General features: G+C 40.5%; 1 protein-coding gene across 13 annotated transcripts in view; it reads left to right on the top strand.

Moving 5' to 3' along the window:
• The window catches only part of dtnbp1b (dystrobrevin binding protein 1b), a 158,595-nt gene that overhangs the window by 79,143 nt on the left and 63,101 nt on the right, over positions 1–16,351 (top strand). The window lies entirely within an intron of this gene.

The raw sequence follows: 16,351 nt of genomic DNA, 5'->3' as shown, positions 1-16,351 counted from the left end.
AAATAAATATAAATTATATACTTTATATATAAATGTATGTATGTGTGTATATATATATATATATATATATATATATATATATATATATATATATATATATATATATATATATATATGATATGTATGTATGTGTGTATATATACATATATATATATATATATATATATATATATATATATATATATATATATATATATATATATATATATATATATATATATGATATGATATGTATGTATGTATATGTATATATGAGGTAGATCACCTCGACTTGGTCATTTATTAAGTAATTGATTAACGTTGAAAAACTTATTGGGGTGTTACCATTTAGTGGTCAATTGTAGGGAATATGTACTGAACTGTGCAATCTACTAATACAAGTTTCAATCAATCAATGAATGCTTACTGAGTCTATGGTGCTGTTAAGTTATTGTGGCTCAATTTGCCTTATTTTTTTTATTTTAATGTATTATTATTTAATATATATTATTGTTTTAGTTGCTTAAGAGATATTCTTGGCTCTGAACTTGCTCATTGCTATTTTTATGTTTTTGTGCATTATTTGTTGCCGTAATCATTAAACGAACAGGTTACTCATCAGTTACTCAGTATTTGAGTAGTTTTTTCACAACATACTTTTTACTTTTACTCAAGTAAATATTTGAGTGACTATTCCTTACTTTTACTTGAGTAATACATCTCAAAGTAACAGTACTCTTACTCGAGTACAATTTCTGGCTACTCTAGCCACCTCTGACTTGCTCAGGACACAACGGACGTGACGAGGTTGGTACTAGGAGGGGATTGAACCAGGGACCCTCGGGTTGCGCACGGCCACTCTTCCACTGCGCCATGCCGTCTCTGTGTTGGCCATGCGACTTGTCCATGGTGTACATCGCCTTCCGCCCGATTGTAGCTGAGATAGGCAACAGCGCCCCCCGCGACCCCAAAGGGAATAAGCGTTAGAAAATGGATGGATGGATAGTTCTAAGAATAATGAAAAAAGTATACAAAAATATAGTGTGTGAATTTGTGTGTGAATGGGCGAATGTGGAAATACTGTCAAAGCGCTTTGGGCTCCTTAAAGGGGAACATTATCACCAGACCTATTTAAGCGTCAATATATACCTTGATGTTGCAGAAAAAAGACCATATGTTTTTTTAACAGATTTCCGAACTCTAAAAGGGTGAATTGGCGATTTAATTGCCTTTCAGTTGTTCGGCTGTCGGAGCAATGACCTTTCACCCGTGACGTCACATAGTGAAGCGACCCGCCATTTCCTCAAACATATCACACACACAAAGTCAAATCAGCTCTGTTATTTTCCGTTTTTTCGACTGTTTTCCGTCTCTTGGAGACATCATGCCTCGTCGGTGTGTTGTTGGAGGGTGTAACAACACGAACATAGAGGGATTCAAGTTGCACCAGTGGTCAAAAGACGCGAACATCCCTTGTTTGTTCCGCACACTGTACCGACGACAGCTATGCTACGACAGAGATGGTAAGAATGTGTGGATATCCTGCGACACTCAAAGCAGATGCATTTCCAACGATAAAGTCAACAAGATCACAAAGGTAAGTGTTGTTGATGTTATTGACTTACGTGGAGTGTGCTAATCAGACATATTTGGTCACGGCATGACTGCAAGCTAATCGATGTTAACATGCTATTTAGGCTAGCTGTATGTACATATTGCATCATTATGCCTCATTTGTAGCTATATTTGCATCCAATCTTTCCCTCCACTCACATTTAATGCCAAACAAACTAATACCAATCGTTGGTTAGAAGGCGATCGCCAAATTCGTCTTCGCTTCCTCCCGTGTTGCTGTCTGTCGTGATATGGCTCAAAAGCTTCCGTTTTTTCTTTAATTTATTTTTCGGTACCTGCCTCCACACTCCAACCATCCGTTTTAATACATGAGTAATCTGTTGAATCGCTTACGGCGCTGGAATCCGAGTCTGAATCCGAGCTAATATCGCTATACCTTTCTGTGCTATCCGCCATGTTTGTTTCTGTGTGGTCATGCTGTGACGTCACAGGATAATGGACGGGTCGCTATAACGACGGTTAAATCAGGCACTTTAAAGCCGTTTTTTGAGATATTGCGTGATAGGTAAAATTTTGAGAAAAACTTCGAAAAATAAAATAAGCCACTGGGAACTGTTTCTGATCCCTTTTAAAAGGGGGTAGAAAAGCGCTATACAAGTACAACCCATTTACCATAAAGGTATACCTTTACAAACTTTACTTACCAAAATGTCAAGAAAAAAAATAAAAATAAGGCCTCAGGCCTGAACCTCACATGCAATAATTAGAATTTTAGATACATGAAAAGTAAACCATGATACCCAAATAATTTACAACAATTACTTAAAGTGGGTACGGAAAGTATACATTTTCACTCTGTTTCAATGTAGCCATTTCCTAAAATTAAAAAAATAATTTTATTTCTCATTAATGTGTACTCTACGCCCTATCTTGACAGTAAAAAAAATGTTTTGCAAATGTATCAACAATCACATGTCTGTATATTGCTGCATTTATCTTTCCCTCTATCCTGACTGCTGTCCGAGTTCCTGCCACTGAAAACCATGACCACAGCATGATACTGCCACCACCATGCTTTACTGTATGGATGGTATTGGCCTGGTGATGTCTAGTGCCTGGTTTCCTCCAAACATGATTCCTGGCATTCACACCAAAGAGTTCATTGAGTTTTTCTCATCAGACCAGATGGTTTTGCTTCTCATGGTCAGAGTTTTTCAGGTGTATTTGGGCAAACTAAGAAATGGCTTCCATCTGGCCACTATACCATACAGGCCTGAATGGTGGTTTGCTGCAGAGATTGTTGTCATTCTGGAAAGTTCTCCTCTCCACAGAGGAATGCTGTAACTCTAAGAGAGTAACCATCGGGTTCTTGGTCACCTCCCTGACTAGACTAAAATGAATGCAGCAATGTACAGAGACATCCTGGATGAAAACCAATGCTTCCAATCCAATCTGATGGTGCTGGAGAGGAGGAAAGGGTGAAACTTCCCAAAGATACAGTCATGGCCAAAAATACTGGCACCCCTGCATTTCTCCCAGAAAATTGTTGAAATTACAAATGCTTTGGTATTCACATGTTTATTTATTTTGTTTGCATTGGAACAACACGCACACACACACACACACACACACACACACACAAAATAAAGACTAATCTAATGTTATTTTACACAGAACTCCAAAAATGGACTTAACACAATTCTTGGCACCCTCAACTTAATATTTGGTAGCACACCCTTTGTAAAAAATAACTGAAATCAATCGCTTCCTGTAACCATCAATGAGTTCCTTACACTTTGCTACTGGAATTTTGGATCACTCTTCTTTTGCAAACGGCTTCAGGGCTCTCAGATTTGAAGGGTGCCTTCTCCCAACTGCTGTTTTTAGATCTCTCTACAGATGTTGTATAGGATTTAGATCTGAACTCATTGATGGCCACTTCAGAACTCTTCAGCTCTTTGGGGAGTTCTTTCAACCTACTCAGTGGCCTAGTGGTTAGAGCTGTGGTTCTTAACCTTGTTGGAGGTACCGAATCCCACCAGTTGTATACACGCATTCACCGAACCTTTCTTTAGTGAAAAATAAAATGTGTCGTTTTTTTCAAATTCAAGACAGTCATGTTTTTTTACTGGTGCACAAAATGAACCGTGCATGAACATCACCTTGTTCAAAGAACAAAACCAACACAGTGGATGAACTCACTACAAATTACACACCTGCAAATCAGTGTGACTTCTGCTGTTGCCGTATCCATAATACGCCGATAGGGAGAAGTTTTATTTACACAATGAGTCAGGTGTGTCTTGACCTCTGTGGCGGAGGCCCTGCCGAACCCCTGAGGCTGACTCACCGAACCCCTAGGGTTCGATCGAACCCAGGTTAAGAACCACTGGGTTAGAGTGCCCGCCCTGAGATCGGTAGGTTGTGAGTTCAAACCCCAGCCGAGTCATACCAAAGACTATAAAAATGGGACCCATAACCTCCCTGCTTGGCACTCAGCATCAAAGGTTGGAATTGGGGGTTAAATCACCAAAAATGATTCCTGGGCGCGGTCCGCTGCTGCCCACTGCTCCCCTTACCTCCCAGGGGGTGAACAAGGTGATGGGTCAAATGCAGAGGACACATTTCGCCACACCTAGTGTGCGGGTGTGTGTGACAATCATTGGTACTTTAACTTTACTTTTAGCTTTGTCTTAAGCCATTTTTGTGTGCTTTTTGAAGTATGCTTTGGGTCGTTGTCCTGCTGGAAGACCCATGACCTCTGATGGAGACCCAGCTTTCTGACACTGGGCCCTCCATTATGCCCCAAAATTATTTGGTAGTCCTCAGATTTCATGATGCCATGCACACAGTCAAGGCATCCTGTACCAGATGCAGTAAAGCAACCTCAAAACATCAGTGAACCTCTACCATGTTAGAGATGTTCTTTTCTTTGAAAGCCACATTTTGTTTTCTGTATACAGTTTGATAATGTGCCTTACCAAAAAGCTCCACTTTAGTCTTATCTGTCCCCAGGACATTCTCCCAGAAGGCTTTTGGCTTCCTCAGGTTAGTTTTTGCTCCAGTCTTGCTTTTGTATGTCTCTGTGTCAGCAGCGTGGTCCTCCTGGGTCTCCTACCATAGTGTCCCTTTTCATAGAGATGGAGACATATAGTGCAAGCTGACACTGTTGTACCCTGTGTCTGTTGGTCAGCTGGAATTTGTTTGGAAGTGGATTGAGGTTCTTTATCCACAATTCTAACAATCCTACCGTGGAGGTTCTTTATCCCCAATTCTAACAATCCTTCGTTCATCAATTTTTGTTTTTCCATCTACGTCCAGGGAGGTTAGCTACAGTGCAATGGGCTTTAAACTTCTTGATGATATTGCGTACAGTAGACACAGTAACATTTAGATCTCTGGAGATGGACTTGTGGCCTTGAGATTGTCTATGATTTTCCACAATCTTGGTTCTCAAATTCTTTCTTTTCTCCATGCTCAGTGTGGTACACACAACACAAAGGTTGAGGCAGCTTTTTTCCACGTTTACTGGCTGCGAGTGTGATTTCTATTTTGCCAGCACCTGTTACTTGCTACATCCATCCTTCCATCTTCAACCGCTTATCCGGAATGGGTTCGCGGGGACAACAGCTCCAGCAAAGACCCCCAGACTTCCCTCTCCAGAGCAACATTAGCAACTGCCTTCTCCAGGATTCCCGCAAGGGTAAAGGGCCGGTCAGTTGTTCCACGACCAGGACAGAGTCCACATTGCTCCTCTTGAATCTGGGTTTCGACTATCGGCCGGACCCACCTTTCTAGTACCTTGGCGTAAACTTTCCCAGGAAGGCTGAGTAGTGTGATACCCTTGTAATTAGCACACACCCTCTAGTCCCCCTTTTTAAATAGGGGAACCTACTGTGTTGTTTTAATGCAAACAAAATCAATAATGTGAATACCAAAGCATTTATAATTTCAACAAATTTCTGGGAGAAGTGGTGCATTATCTGACAGAGATGCAGATGTGCCAATATTTTTGGCCATGACTGTTGATGTGCCAAGCTTGTCGCATCATATTCAAAAGACCTGAGCCTGTAATTGCTACTAAAGATGCACCAACAAAGTATTGAGCAAAGGGTCTTAATACTGACGTACATGTGATTGAGTTTTTTTCTGCGCCACGAGACACAGTGGGTGGATGGAATGTTCGTACTCTAAAACAAGGTTCTATCACCATAGCGTATTTTTATTCGGTCTGTGGTTCCTAGGCCGAAAGGGTCGTAAAATCTGTAAATCAAGCTTCCATTGTGCTAGTTATTGGTGTTTTTTTGGATTGCTGAGCTGGAAGCAAATGTGAACAAAAAAACACATTTGGTTTCAACATCAGCACATCATAAGTTAGTGGGGTTTGGTATTTGTGACAATTTCTGTATTGTATGAGGCGATCTTGGCTTGTGTGCACCTTTTGCATTTATCTGGGTGCTTGTTTAATCACATCTGCCCCAGTGTGCTCATTTTGTGCACTTCAGTGCACAGTGCATGCTGTGGAGGGGGGTTGTTGTTGTCCTGGCATCCAAGCCTGACAGTGACACTTTGAGAGGAGCAATGGCAGATTGCATAGTCTTTGACACAAATAGGCAGTGTCTGCCGTGATTCCACGGCAAGTATGATGACTGAAATAATAGTAGGAGGCAGCATGATTGTGTAATGGCTTTTCTTTGATGAGGACGCTGAGGATGAAATGACACAGCCAGCGAGGGAGGGCCAGAGGATTTTGCTTGCTGTAATATGTTGCAGAGACAAAGGAAAGAAAAGGGGTCCTATGTTCTAGCTGATAAGGCCTGCCTTTTTTCATCGACTTTAGAGGCTACTAGGCTCAAGGATTGCTAGGAAGTAGGACATGTGGCACTTGGAGATCAAAGCGTGAATAAAAATATGTAGGTTTTACCTTAAGTGGCACTCCTGTGTTGTTGTTTTTTTAGAAGAGTGTCTGACATTCTTGACTTGCCAGTTTCATAGAATGCGGCATTAAAGGTTCCTTATTATTTGAACTCAACAATTGAAAGTTAGTCTCACAGGTTTCACAAGAGTGTATAGGAAGTTAGCTGTCCAAAGTCTAGCCTTGTAGCTGGAGTTTGGTATTGCTTAAAATGACTGCGAACACGTCATTTTGTGTGTCTGTAGCTTTAATAATGAAGCCTGAAAAAGTGTGGGGCGCCAAGAAGTGCTCTTGTGCATTTGATCCATTTTTTACATATAATCTTGTACTAGATACCATATACCAGATACGACAATACAACATTAAGTAGTGAGACAGGAGGCCATTAACGTTAGCACTAACCCTGCTATATGAGTTACATGCTAACAGGACACAAAATAGTCACAACACGGTGGGTTCGCCTATTTGCTGGAGAAAAACAAAATGATCAAAGTTACAGCTCCCTCGTCTGTAACTGACTGGCTGAGGGCCAGATTCACTAAAGGTTTGCGTGCACAAAAACACGTGCAAAACTGATAGCACACACAAAGCTAATCTACTCAACGTGTGCCAAGTGTTTTGCATCTGTTAAGTTAGCAGAATAAGCAGTGCAATCCGTTTTGCGTCCGTTTTCATCAATATGCAAAATACATGCTGATCGTCAGAAGAGCCACAACACAGGGAAGAGAGTATGAATGTGCAGTAAATTCTAAGATGGCGGCGCCCTGTTCGGGTGGAGCTGCAGAGGCTCGTGGTAGTAATGGAACTTTTTTGGCAAATGTATCGGTAAATTCTGTAAATTTCAAAGTTAACTTCCAGCGTAGTCACATACGACCGCCAGACAATTTTAGATGTAAATAAATCAAACAGTTGTAGACCAAAAGATGCGTATACGCTGGACCTCATCGGTAGCATTGGAATACTATGCCATCTACATTCAGCGGCCTGTGAAGCTGCGGAGTCAAGTACCAGCGAGGACCGTCGATGGGGGAGACGTAAGCGGTGTGATCGCAATCAGAAACGGGGATCCCGAGCTGGGCTAACAACAAAGCTAAAAGCTAATCCTCACAGAATGTCACTTCCTTCCATCCTGCTTCAAATGTTCGCTCCCTGAAGAAGAAACTGGACTACATGAAACTGGATTTAAATGCAAGACGGGAGATGAGGGACTGCTGCGCCATATTTTTCACAGAAACGTGGCTGAAACTATCAGTTCGGGACGAGGCAGTTAGCATTTAGGGGCTAACAATATTTCAGTCGGACAGGTTAATCCCGAGGTGGTGGTGTTTGCATATACATCAACGGCAACTGATGCAACAACGGGAAGATAGTATCATGTCACTGCTCTCCTGATGTTGAACTATTCACTATAGAATGCAGGCCATTTAATTTACCCCGGGAATTTAGTGCTTTGATCTTCACAGCCGTGTACATTCCTCCCAGTGCTAACACCAAACAAGCCTTGAATGCTTTGTACTGCTCTATCAATGAACTACAAACCCCGTTTCCATATGAGTTGGGAAATTTTGTTAGATGTAAATATAAACGGAATACAATGATTTGCAAATCCTTTTCAACCCATATTCAATTGAATGCACTACAAAGACAAGATATTTGATGTTCAAACTCATGAACTTTTTTTTTTTTGCAAATAATAATTAACTTAGAATTTTCATGGCTGCAAAGTAGTTGGGAAAGGACATGTCCACCATTGTGTTACATCACATTTTCTTTTAACCACACTCAATAAACGTTTGGGAACTGAGGAAACAAATTGTGGAAGCTTTGAAAGTGGAATTCTTTCCCTTTCTTGTTTTATGTAGAGCTTCAGTCGTTCAACAGTCCGGGGTCTCCGCTGTCGTTTTTTACGCTTTATAATAGGCCACACATTTTCGATGGGTGACAGGTCTGGACTGCAGGCGGGCCAGGGAAATACCCGCACTCTTTTTGTTTACGAAGCCACGCTGTTGTAACACTTGTCTTGCTGAAATAAGCAGGCGCGTCGATAGCATTGCTTGGGTGACAACATATGTTTCTCCAAAACCTGTATGGACCTTTCAGCATTAATGGTGCCTTCAGAGATGTGTAAGTTACCCATGCCTTAGGCACTAATGCACCCCCATACCAACACAGATGCTGGCTTTTGAACTTTGCGCCTATAACAATCCGAATGCTTATTTTCCTCTTTGTTCTGGAGGACACCACGTCCTCTGTTTCCAAATATCATTTGAAATATGGACTCGTCAGACCACAGAACACCTATGCACCTTGCTTCAGTCCATCTTAGGTGAGCTCAGGCCCAGCCAAGCCGGCGGCATTTCAGGATATTGCTGATAAATGGGTTTGGCTTTGCATAGTAGAGTTTTAACTTTCACTTACAGATGTAGCGACTAACAGTAGTAACTGACAGTGGTTTTATGAAGTGATCCTGAGCCTATGTGGTGATATCCTTTACACACGGATGTCAGTTTTTGATGCCTTACCGCCTAAAGCAGTGGTCCCCAACCACCGGGCCGTGGCCCGATTGGTACCGGGCCGCATAATTTTTTTTTATTAATTTTTATTTAAAAAATAAAAATATATATATTTTTTATTTTATTAAATCAACATAAAAAACACAATATACACTTACAATTAGTGCACCAAGCACAAAAAAACTCCCTTTTTCATGACAAAAACGTCCCTTTTTCATGACAAAGAAAAAAAAAAAGGAGCAATAAAACATTACAAGACTGCTTCGAAAGCACAGACTGGGACATATTCAAGGCAGCCGCCACCAACAATCATCACATGTGTGGAGGACTATGCAGAGTGTGTGTCCGCATACATTCAGAAGTGCATAGAAGATGTTAGTGTAATCAAGAACATCCCCACACGGGCCAATGAAAAAACCCTGGATTAACAGTGAGGTACGTGCAATGCTGAAGGCTCGGAACAAGGCTTTTACATCTGGCGACAAGGTAGCACTTAAAACAGCCAGAGCTAACATGAACCGTGCCATTAGGGTTGCAAAGCGTGCTCACAGTCAGAAAGTGCAGGACTTCTTCAAGAACTCCACGAACACTAGACAAATGCCCAACAACAACAGCATCAGCTTCCTTAACGACCTAGACAACCACTTTGCGAGGTTTGAGGAACTTACCACTCCGGCGAGGAAATCCATCCCTCGCCCTGATGAGCAGCCGCTCAAACTGGACACAGCGGATGTCCGGAGAACCCTGCGGAGAGTGAACCCCCGGAAAGCAGCGGGACCTGATGACATTCGGGGCAGTGTGCTTAAGGGATGTGCAGACCAGCTGGCTGGGGTTATCGCAGACTTCGCTGACCCAGGCTGTGGTACCATCATGTTTTATGACAGCCAGAATCATTCCAGTGCCTAAACAAACCCACAATCTCCTCCCTCAATAATTATCGCCACGTGGCACTCACCCCCATCATAATGAAAGGATTCGAGAGGCTGGTAAAGGAATACATAGTCTCTAGACTTCCCCCCACATCGGACCCATACCAGTTTGCTTATTGCCCTAACTGTGCCACAGAGGACGCCATCTCCTCTGCACTCCACCTGAGCTTAAAACATCTGGAAAGAAAGGACACACACACACGTGCAGATGTTGTTTCTGGACTTCAGCTCGGCGTTCAACACTATCATCCTGCAGCACTTGGTGAGCAAACTGGCCCCCCTTCGATTCAGTACCCCCCTATGCAACTGGCTGCTTGACTTCCTTACAGACAGACCCCAGTCTCTGAGAGTGGGCCACAACACCTCCAGTGCCATCTCCCTGAGCACCGGCTCCCCCCAGGACTGGGTCCTGAGTTCGCTTCTGTTCACATTGATGACCCATGACTGCTGCGCCAGGTTCATTGCTAACCACATTGTGAAGTATGCAAACGACACAACAGTAGTGGGCCTCATCAGTTACAACAACAACATGGACTGCAGGGAGGAGGGAAAACATCTGGCTGACTGGTGCAGAACCAACAACCTCGACAAGATCAAAGAGATCGTCGACTTCGGGAAGCACCAGTCCAGCCACACTCCACTCTTCATCAACGGCACAGTGGTGGAGATGGTAAGCAGCACCAAGTTCCTGGGGGTGCAGATAACTGACAATAGGACCTGGTCCCTACACACCGGGGCTCTTTGTAAAAAGAGCTCAGCAGCGCATGCACTTTTTGCATCAGATGAAAAGAACACAGCTCCCTCACCACATTCTACAGAGGCACTATAGAGAAGCTACTGACCAACTGCATCTCTGTCCGGACTAGAGCCCACAGTGCCTCAGACTGCAAGTCTCTGTAGAGAGTGGTGAGGATGGCGGTAAAGATCATCAGGACTCCTCTTCCTCCTGTCCAGGAGATTGCAAAAAGCCGCTGCCTGACCACAGCTCAGAAAATTTGCAGAGATTCCTCCCACCAAGAACTGTTTTCACTGCTGAAAGAGGTTCCGCAGCTTCCGTAGCAGAACCTCCAGGTTCTGTAACAACTTCTTCCTTCAGGCGGTAAGACTCTTGAACGCATCATAATAATCCCCTCAATTCCCCCCCAAAACGCATTAACTTGCTGGAATATATTGACATAACATACATCCATAAACATGGATGCATATGCAAAAGTGCATTATATTGATCTGCACAGTAATCTATTTATATCTGCACCTTATTGCTCTTTTATCCTGCACTACAACAAGGTAATGCAACAAAATATTGTTCTTATCTGTACAATAAAGTTATCATTTGAATGACCATAAAAGGAATTCTAAGTCTAAATCAGTGTCTCTGTGGTTATGCCCTGAAAAAGTACACGCAAAATCCTCATTTAAATAAGGCTGTCTGCACTACTTTACAATTGCACACATAGTCTTAGTAAATCGCACGCGTGCTAGCACGACCACTGATCGTATATAGATTGTTCATGCTGTTTACCACATTGTATTTGGATCTTAGTAAATCAGGCCCTTTGAGTTGGCACAGCTTTCCACTTTATTTTTAAGGTGTGTAATGAAGCCCGCTTTTTCAAAAAACTATTTGACTTCAAAACCAATTGTTTCAGTTCTTTCTCTCAAAAGTGGACCAAACAGGCAGATAATAGATTTGTCTTATGTTTTACTGCTCATAAACCGACATTGCTGTTAGATTATCATTAAGAAATCACTTTTGCATAATAGCTTAAACTTATGAAAACACACATAGACACTATTGTATACTGTTTGTATCTGTTTACTTAAAATTCCTGCAAATGTGCTAATGTTACTAAGTTTGCAGGAACAGATGTTCATAGTGCGCATTGAATATCTGTGTGTATATGGGTTGTCACTACATGTTGTTTGCAAAGGGTTAAGACTGTAGAATGCAAATAATCTCCTGTTTTATTGCCTTACAGTGAACCTACATCCTTAGCAATTAGTTGTATATGTTATTTTAGAAAGTAAGTCACTTTAGACATAAATTAGATATAAAAGTATGTAAAAATGTACATTACAGCTTTCATGGAAGTATAAACTTTCCAGAAGACAGTGTTTTGTCTCTCAAAGCAGTAATGGTCCAGTGTGCGCCAGTCTCTGTCAGGTTTCTCCTTCTTTCAGAATCTTGCCTTGCTCCTGCTTCAATCAGACTAATCGTTTCCGTTGTTAATTACTTCCTCGCTCCACTGAGGTGTCTCGTACTTGTGACAGAATGAGACCTGTCAAAACCAAATATCTTTTTTTTTTTACATGTTAAATCCTGCTAAATGGAGCACACTAATAAGTCCTAATGTGCGCTGGCTGTATAAACCTGACCCACATAAGCCACATTTGTCGATGTCAGACAACTAGTGCAACTCAATACCATTCGAATGTGATGTATCTCTCATGTAGTTTTTACCAAATAGCAATAAGGGACAGGAAATATCCTCCACTCTGTTATTAGGTACACCTTTTAATAAGGTCAAATGTAATTTCTGAAAAAAATATTTAACTAGCTCGTCATAAGAGGTATTATTGTTCCCTGTGTACGCCATAAACCTGCATGACTTAAAGCTGTCAGAGTATTATGTATGGATCTGGATTGCTGTGCAGAATAAAACCAGCTTTACACAGGTTCATTCCTGAAGCTTGAGAAAATATTTTACTTTTCATGTTTATGATCGGGTTTGAAAACAGATTATTAGGGACAAAAAGAAATGATAATAAACATACTAATTTGTAACGATGCCAATATTTTAGTACCAGTAGCGGTAATAAATTTTTTGGGGTACTTTTCTAAATAAAGGGAACCACAAAATATTGCTTTATTAGCTTTATTTTAACAAAATGTTTTCGGTTGAACTGATGAGGTGGCGACTTGTCCAGGGTGTACCCTGCCTTCCGCCACCCCAAAGGGAATAAGCAGTAGAAAATGGATGGATGGATTAAACATATGTTTTTTATTGCAGTTAAGTCCTTAAATAAAATAGTGAACATAGGAGACAACTTGACTTTTAGTAGTAAGCAAACAGACAAAGGCTCCTAATTAGTCTGCTGACATATGCAGTAACATATTGTATCATTTATCATTCTATTATTTTGTCAATATTATTAGGACAAGTGGTATGAAATTAACTATTAATTTACTTGATCATTTACTGCTAATATCTGCTTACTTTCTATTTTAACATGTTCTGTCTACTCTTCTGTTAAAATGTAATAATCAGTTATTCTTCTATTGTTTGATACTTTACATTAGTTTTGGATGATACCATAAATTTGGGTATCAATTAGATAACAAGTAGTTACAGGATCATACAATGGTCATAATTTAAGTCCTCTTGTGTCCAGGGACATATTTTTTGAGTTTATAAACATAATTAAAACATTTTTAAAACGAAAGAAGATGTTGTGATGCCAAAAAATATCCACGTAATCATAGTAGTATCGACTAGATACGTGCCCGTACTTGATACCATTACAGTGGATGTTAGGTGTAGATCCACCCATGGCATTTGTTTATATTGAGATTCCGGTGAGTTATTGTATCCTCCTACAGTGTGTAGTGAAGCATGTTTAGCTATTCCTCATCCTGCAGGGATGATCCTTGTAAGAAACATATTTTATTTGCCGCGATGGAGACCAGAATTGCTGATATGGAAGTAGCTAAAACACTGCGGAGAGCGGATGGACGTTAGCCGTTAGCTAGCTAGCCATGTCTTTAAGCATCTCTTGCTGAGGGCGTTTCAGTGTTATAATTTGACCTTTATCATTAGTTTTTAAGCCAAAATGCATCCGTTCTCCCTTTTCTGTCTACACACTGTCTGCTTGTAAGTACTCCGTATTTGTGTGCCGTCAAACATGCTCGTCTGCTCGTAAACTAGCAATGCGGGACTGGTATGTTTCAGTGACGGTATCGTACCGAAAATTATTCATTTGTATCGTGGTACTATGCTAACGCCGGTATACTGTACAACCCTAAAACATACTGAATAGAATTGGAGTAATCACACAAAATCATACCCCTTTTTTTTTTTTTAAAGCAAAATTCTGAGGAAAAAAATTATAAAACATCAAATTGCATTACAAAATGTTTAGAAATATAATTGTAAAACACAACAACCTTTTAATTTCCCTTGAATAAACATTTAAGTAATATATACTTGTGATGTAGTGGACATACTGTTTGCACTTATTCGTACATTTTGGGAATTCTTGTGAAAACTACAACTTCTCTACAACTTATTTGCCGTTTTTCGCAGTGGCTAGCATGTTGTGACACACAACTTTTTAACTTTGATCTGACATTTTGACAAGTAGAAGGTCAGAGTGTTGAGTCCTGCAGCATCATCACCACCACCTTTTTCCATGTAAGGTGCAAAGGCTCATGGGTAAATCTCTGCCCTGAAGCTTACATCATCACCATCATAGGTCACACATTTTCTCTCACCTCTCTTTGTATGGCTTTCTGTTTACATGCCATAAATACTTTTAAAGTTTGCAGTCAGCTACTTCCTTGTTAATGGATTATCATGATTCAGAAGCAATCAGTGAGGAAAAGATGGTCAGATAAGACTAGTTGAAGAACGAACATGCTGCATCTGCATATGCACTCAAATTGATTTTTCTTTTTTTGGTCACATTGCCTGGGGGCGGCAAGCGAAGAAGCCACATTCGCAAGTGAATGAGCATTCAGGAGAAATGAAGCAGGAAATACGGATGTGCACTAGCGACAGCAGTTTTTTGAAATCCAAGCATACAGACTAGAAAATGTTTTAATATTTTTAACCCCGACATGTTTTTATGTTTAACTGATGCTTGTTATTGCAAGTGTAGAAATCTGATTGTCTTCTTTTTCTGATCAACATGTTAAACATTGCAAAATTCCCCCCGAGTGAGCACAAAGCCCAAATTCCTTCTGACAAACAAAAGGCAAGCTGACTTTTTGTGACTTTTGAGCACGACATTAAGAATGGAGGATTTTCTAGGTCAGTAAATCAGTAAATGGTGGTAGTAGTAGCACTGGAATATATTGTTAATATACAGTACCTTCCCATCTAGTGAGTTTTGCTTTGTTTATCACAGTTAGTTATCACTGGGGTAACTTGCCCTCATTTTACAATCTCAAATGCCTCAGCAGCCCTCGCCAGTGGAAAATGTTTAATTATATGCAGATGAAACATTAACAACTAGCTATATTTTAACCTGAATGGAATGTCTTTTGACCACATGCTCATTTATTAAACAAAACTGATGCTGTATTAACAATAAGGAGCAAAGACTTAGGGAGCATTTGGTAGTGCTGATAAATTCATTCATGTAAGCAACAGGGAGCATAGCCAACAGTTGCAAAGGGAGGCACTGATGTGAATGTTATTCCTGGCTACTGCCATCTTGTGGAGGAAAAAATGTTGATTTTGCTATTATTAAATTTGGAGGTAGCTTTCAGTTGTGGCCACCATTTTTAAAGACTTCACACACCGCAGTCAAATGAAACCATTAACTGATTTCTACTTATTTCCATGTAGATACAACATCTACACTATACATAACTCCAGAAAAGGAACAGAATAATAGAAGCATTTCATTTAGTAAGACAAAGGCTAAATGTTGGTAAATAACTTTGTCATATCCATGCTTCAGCTGCAGCTTCATCCTCCATCAGAGGTAAATGTTATTTTTTTTTGGATGAAGTACTGCAGTGGGTATTTGGTAAATTTTTAACCAGAATTAAAAGTAAGTAACACTATGTGTCTCGACTGAATATTCACATGACCTGTTTTTTTAGAACTAATCAATAAAACCACGTAATTCTTCAATAAATACAGTAGGGCTGCAACTAACGATTAATTTGCTAATTGATTAATCTGACGATTCTTACTTCGATTAATTGATTAATAATCAGATATCCTTTCCAATACTTTATTTAGCATACTTGCACCATGTCCTTTCGACTTGCTAAAAAATAAAATAAGGCAAGGGTTATAAAAATGTTTTTTTATAAAGTGCACTATTGTCCTGCACAATTGCAATAATTTTTCTTAGGGGAATTTCAAACCCGGCTATTACCTATTCCAACCATTCTGCAATGTTGGATACTGAATGTCTTTCCCTCTAGTGGCATGGTCGTAAGGCAGATTGACTTCATGTTCCATTCGTCTCTAATGTAGTGGCATGTATTGCCAAGGTAGGCTATACTTGTCCATACATCAGTAGTGAGAGCAATTTTGCTCTGGGTGGCTTTATGTCAGTCTACACAGCATAGAATGTCCGCTCGTACTTCCTCTCCATCAGTTCGGTAAAATGGGTCCTCAAGGGAAGATTGTAACCAGGGTTGAGGACGTGAATTATTTGTCTAAAACCTTCATCCTCCACCATTGATAGTGGCTTTATGTCAG

Source organism: Nerophis ophidion, linkage group LG08 (assembly GCF_033978795.1).
Source record: "Nerophis ophidion isolate RoL-2023_Sa linkage group LG08, RoL_Noph_v1.0, whole genome shotgun sequence".
Taxonomy (NCBI): Eukaryota; Metazoa; Chordata; class Actinopteri; order Syngnathiformes; family Syngnathidae; genus Nerophis; species Nerophis ophidion.
The sequence above is the reverse complement of the archived record's forward strand: the minus strand, read 5'-3'. Positions and strand labels throughout refer to the sequence as shown.